At 42.6% G+C, this 6,005-nt stretch overlaps 1 protein-coding gene and 1 pseudogene across 3 annotated transcripts in view; both read left to right on the forward strand.

The window, feature by feature from the left end:
• LOC130209879 (protocadherin alpha-C2-like) overlaps nt 1-6,005 on the forward strand; it is a 164,482-nt gene that overhangs the window by 105,389 nt on the left and 53,088 nt on the right. The window lies entirely within an intron of this gene.
• Nucleotides 2,452-5,072, forward strand: LOC130210057 (protocadherin alpha-3-like; annotated as a pseudogene).

Below are 6,005 nucleotides of genomic sequence, written 5' to 3' on the forward strand. Positions count from 1 at the left end.
TTGACGTGGTGGTGGTTGAAAGCACAGCTGACATCCAGACTCAGTTCAGACATGTGCCCATAAAGGAGGACAGCTTCTCTGACTTGAACCTGTACCTGCTGATCGGCATCGTGTCGGTGTCGGTGATCTTTCTGCTGAGCCTCATCGGTTTAATAGCTGTCAAATGCCACAGGACCGACGGCAGCTTCAGCAGGTGCAGCGCCCCAATGATCACCACCCACCCTGACGGGAGCTGGTCTTACTCCAAGTCGACTCAGCAGTATGACGTGTGCTTCAGCTCAGACACGCTGAAGAGTGACGTAGTGGTTTTCCCGCCGTTTCCTCCCGTTGATGGTGAACTGATCAGTATAAACGGAGGAGACACTTATGGCCGGACTCAGACTTTACCAAACAAAGAAAAGGTAAGATATACCTCGCTTTGATTGAAAGAAGTCTTTTTTATTTTTTTCCGTTGGGTAACATATGTGCTTAAGTGTGCTCCAGAATATTGAGAAAAACATTTCGTTATGCCTCCAGACCGAACCATGTCGTCTATGTTTTGTTCTAAAGTCATACAATCATTTGGAATTATTTCTAATTCGATATCCACTTTACCTATATCAATAACACTTATCTGAAGATTTTATTCGATATCATTGAGATCTTGCGATAGGGGCGTAACTCTGACGCGTATGTCTCTTTTGCAATGCAAAACTTAACTAACGGGTTTTGATGGTGTGTTTTTACGTAGTTTTCCGTATTGCATTGAATATCAACTGTGTCAACGATGGTTTGACCGAATAACAAGTCCATTACATGTGCGACAATATCTATTAATTGTGAGTTATGGTGTTTTGGAAAGTAATCATGCAGTTATTTGAGCAATTACAAGATATTCTTTAAAACAGCTCATGGTCGCTGTCCAGGGAGCTGAACAAATGCTCTCTTTTTTCTGCTCTCTCGGCGTTTTTAAATCAGCGTTCTTGTCTGTATTTGTGTTCTCGTCGACTCGTGAAACGTCATCAGTCGCAGCCCAAGTATTGTTCTAATTCAATGTCCGCTTCTCGCAAAGCATGGTCAAAATGCCCGGATGTGTCTTGATCCTCCCACTTTACGGAGGATGCGTCAGAGGAGACCTGTGCGTACTCTGTCTTGCTGATATTCTAGAATGCATTTCGTGCCAGCGACAGGAAACAATGCCGGTGGATAAAAATAACAATTGACAGTTGACTTTTTCTAAACACAATTTGTTGTTGAGTCACGGAATGTAATGTTAGGATGTTTTCAGGCGATAAGTTAGTATTTTAAAAATCAAACCTGTTGTTTGTCAAGAGTCAGACTAATACAAATATGCGCCGGAGATTTTAGGTTCTGCTTGCCGGACCAGTGAGCTCCGCAGCGCCGGGCGGTCAGCGCGCTGTGTGGCCGCCGAGAACAGCCGGATCTCATCAAGACTTTTTTAGATGCTCCGCCGGCTCCGATGTCTCCGTATAGCGGTTATAATAATTGGATTTTGGAGAATCTAACGAGCACAACGAGTTCATTATTTATTCACATCGTTAAATCAGTTTGACTGAGGGATAAGATTCATAAATTAATATTTGTATTCAACTTTAACGTTGAACTATAGTGGTGTCTTTTTACTTTTGACCGAATTATGTGCAACTAATATATATATATATATAATTATTTTTTGAATTGTGTGTGCGGGTGTATATATATATATATATATACACCCGCACACACAATTCAAAAATCAAATAATTATATTTAAAGGATAATGAAAAAAGCAGAGTTGTCCTATTTTGTTTGACTGTAAGATTACTTTAAAGTGAATAATTAAACTCATGAGCAAGAACAGCTGATGCGGTGACGTCATCAACTCAGCTGCTGTTCTAATTGCAAAAAGACCGTCCTCCCGTCCTTTGGAGTCATGTCTGGACCAAACTCCAAAGTCCAAACTTCAAAAAAACACAAGTCTGTACTCAGCGTATACTGGAAATTCATAAACGGCCTCTGTGTTGAGATGTGGGTGTTGTCTGTGGTGCTGATTGCAGGTTGTTTTCCTTGTCTCGAGTTGAGATCAAAATGTCCTAAATCAACGCATACATTTAGTGGTTTCAATTAGAATATATGTTTCTCTTTAATGCTGTTTACTGTTCGGTGAAGTAAAAACACAATGTTCTCTTTTGGGCCGTCTTTCTACATTCAAAAGTGTCACGAGATGTCGCTCTAGACCACGCAACAATATCATGCATGGTCAGTGTACAGAAACTCCTCCTCCATTTATGACAGAGGAGAACGTCACCATCTGGCAGTGCTGTGTGGAAATAGCGTATAGATGAGTGAAGCTCTGAAGAGAGAGGACCCGACACGAGAATGGATACATAACCACCAAAAAAAGCTATTTTTCTTTTTCCTGGAGAGTCCGAAAGGAAGAAACCAGGAGTCGTTGCTTTTGCCTGTACAGTGATGGCTGCTTGTGAACCATGGGATAATCTCAGAGGTTTGGTTTTGACTCTGCTTTGTCTCTGCGACTGGTCCGTGGCTCAGATATCCTATTCGATTTCAGAGGAGGTGGACAAAGGGACAGCGGTGGGAAACCTCGAAGGATTTAAATCTCAATGTGCAGCAACTTCATTCCACGGGACTTCAGATTACCTCTGGATACAAACAACAGTATTTTGACATAAATCATGACTCCGGAATACTTTTCGTTAGCGAGAGGATAAATCGGGAGGAGCTTTGTCCTAATACGGTAAAATGCTCTTTAAATGTAGAAGCCGTATTGAGTAACCCTCGCAGCCTCCATCGAATTGAAGTTGTTATTAATGATGTCAATGACAATGCCCCGTCTTTTATGGAAGAAATAAGTACAATTGATATGTACGAGTCTTCATATGTCGGAGAAAGGCATCCACTACCGATAGCATATGACGCAGACGGAGGCGCTAACTCGGTGAAGACTTACAAATTAAACCCGAATGAACATTTCTCTTTGGATATCCAGAACATTGGTGAGCAGAGCGTGTCTGCTGAGTTGGTGCTGCAGAAAGCGTTAGATCGAGAAAAACTGACTGTTATTGAACTCACGCTGACGGCAATAGACGGAGGAAAACCTCCCAAAACCGGGACTTTACAGATACAAGTTAATGTACTGGATGTGAATGACAATTCCCCCGTGTTCAGTAAATCTCTGTATAAGGTCCACGTCGCAGAAAATGCAAACGCTGGAACACCATTATTATCACTGTCAGCCACTGATTTAGATGACGGTGTGAATGGTCAAATTGTATTCTCTTTCACAGAAAGGGGCGTTTAAATCCTGATGACGTATTTGCCCTGAATGATATTACTGGAGAAATAACCGTCAAAGGCAGTATTGATTATGAGGAAAATCAAGCATATGAGATTCGTGTGCAGGCACGAGATAGAGGCACTCCTCCTCGCAGTGCACATAGTAAGATCTTAGTGGAAGTTATTGATGTCAATGATAATGCTCCAGCAATCTCGGTTTCATCACTCATGAGTCCAGTTAAAGAGGACGCTGACATAGGCACAGCTATTGCTATGGTGACAATCACTGATAGAGATGGCGGCAAAAATGGTGTGACAAACTGTAAAATTATAGGTTCTGTGCCATTTAAATTAAAATCTAATTATAAGAACTATTATTCGTTGTTGGTAGACGGGCCTCTTGACAGAGAGAGTGTTTCCCAGTTCAATGTGTCAATTACAGCGACAGATGAAGGAACTCCCTCACTGTCGAGCACCAGCGTCATTACTGTTGAAGTTTCTGACGTGAATGACAATCCTCCTCGATTCCTGGAGTCTATTATCAATGTGTATGTGAAAGAGAATGGCCCGATTGGAACTACTATTCATACACTGACGACACTAGATTTAGATTTGAATGAAAATGCAAAAGCAACGTTCCGCGTTCTAGACAGTTCTCCCAAGGCTACAAAGATAGCTTCAATGGTGAATATAAACTCAGAGACTGGAGACATGGTCAGTCTGCAGTCTTTTAACTTCGAGGAGCTAAACACCTTTCAGTTTAAAGTCCAGGCCACAGACTCTGGTGTTCCTCCGCTCAGCAGCAACGTGACTGTGAACGTTTTAGTCCTGGATGAGAACGACAACAGTCCCACGATCCTCGCGCCCTATTCTGAGCACGGCTCCGTTAACAGTGAGAGCATCCCCTATTCTGCTGAAGCGGGATACTTCGTGGCAAAGATCAGGGCTGTAGACGCAGACTCTGGATACAACGCGCTGCTTTCTTACCACCTGTCTGAGCCCAAAGGAAACAACCTCTTCCGGATCGGAACCAGCACCGGAGAGATCAGGACTAAGAGGAGAATGAGTGACAACGACCTGAAAGCTCACCCCTTGGTGGTGATGGTTTCTGATAACGGAGAACCCTCCCTGTCCGCTACTGTGACTATTGACGTGGTGGTGGTTGAAAGCACAGCTGACATCCAGACTCAGTTCAGACATGTGCCCATAAAGGAGGACAGCTTCTCTGACTTGAACCTGTACCTGCTGATCGGCATCGTGTCGGTGTCGGTGATCTTTCTGCTGAGCCTCATCAGTTTAATAGCTGTCAAATGCCACAGGACCGACGGCAGCTTCAGCAGGTACAGCGCCCCAATGATCACCACCCACCCTGACGGGAGCTGGTCTTACTCCAAGTCCACTCAGCAGTATGACGTGTGCTTCAGCTCAGACACGCTGAAGAGTGACGTAGTGGTTTTCCCCGCACAGTTTCCTCCTGTGGATGGTGAACTGATCAGTATAAACGGAGGAGACACTTATACAACACAAACTTTACCCAACAAAGACAAGGTATGTGTTCTTAAGTTTTCAATTGCCGTGATTTGCCTTTTTTTTAAAACGATTTTATTGAAATTCTGCATTTCAGGTCAACAGAAACTCAAAACTAATACATTATTATTAATAGCTCGCTAGTTGACATTAGGGTTCAATCACACCAGAAGCGCAGCTGCTTCAAAAACGCGCCGGGCAAAAACGAGCCGGGCAAAACAGCCCGGCGGGCCTGTGGAGCGCCTGCGCAACCGGACGATAAGACTTAAATAACCAAATGGATTCAAGCAGACGTCACGCTCTTTATGCGCTGTGTGATGAGGAGGAAAAAGTCCCCCCAAAAGCGGAGGTTTTAGGTTCACGATATTTAAGAAAAGTATGGCGAATACCACTCGAAAACCGGAAGGAAGTGGTAAAGTAATAAAGCCCGCCTCTTACTTGATCCGATTGGCTGCCTTGACCGAGTGTGACATTGATGAGCTGTGCGACCCCGCGCCTCGCTCTACAAGAGAATATTTTAACTGTTATGTGAATCGCGTCTGGTGTGATCGAGCCCGTTAGACTTCAGCCGTTCACTTGAACACATATCGTAGTTTCATCAGTGAAGGAATTCAGCTCCCAATTTTGAAAGAACTGAATAACAGAACAACTCGGCTTGGTTTTGTTTTAAGGTCCTGAGATTACGGTCTTTAAAAGCAGGATTGTTTTGTATTGGCTGCAACGAGTTGTTCACTGAACCAGTTCACAGCCTGAACGAACAGCACTCTCCGTGGTGCTGAAATTAAACTCTGAAATCTTTGCATTATGTAAATAACAGTTATATTCTTAAACCATCTACAATTATCTAATTTGTCATGTGTATTCATTCGGGATTTGTTCCTTGACTGATGCATTTGGTAAATTAAATTAGTTTTAATGCTGCCTAATTTTGCCTAAAATAATTAGTAACTTTTTTATACACATGGCTGGGACTTTGTTACCTTTGAATAGATCGTTGAATTCACCAATTTACATCGTTGAACCGACATGATTATATGCACCTTTATTTAGTTTTATATATATTGCCAATACAGTCATATTTCTGTGCCATATATTTAAATATCAGATCTATAATAATACTCAACCATATGTGGGATAATAGTTAGACTGTATCTGTCATTTACCACATGATGTCGCTGGAGACCATGCATAGATATGAATAT

The sequence above is a fragment of the Pseudoliparis swirei genome, chromosome 19, assembly GCF_029220125.1.
Source record: "Pseudoliparis swirei isolate HS2019 ecotype Mariana Trench chromosome 19, NWPU_hadal_v1, whole genome shotgun sequence".
NCBI lineage: Eukaryota > Metazoa > Chordata > Actinopteri > Perciformes > Liparidae > Pseudoliparis > Pseudoliparis swirei.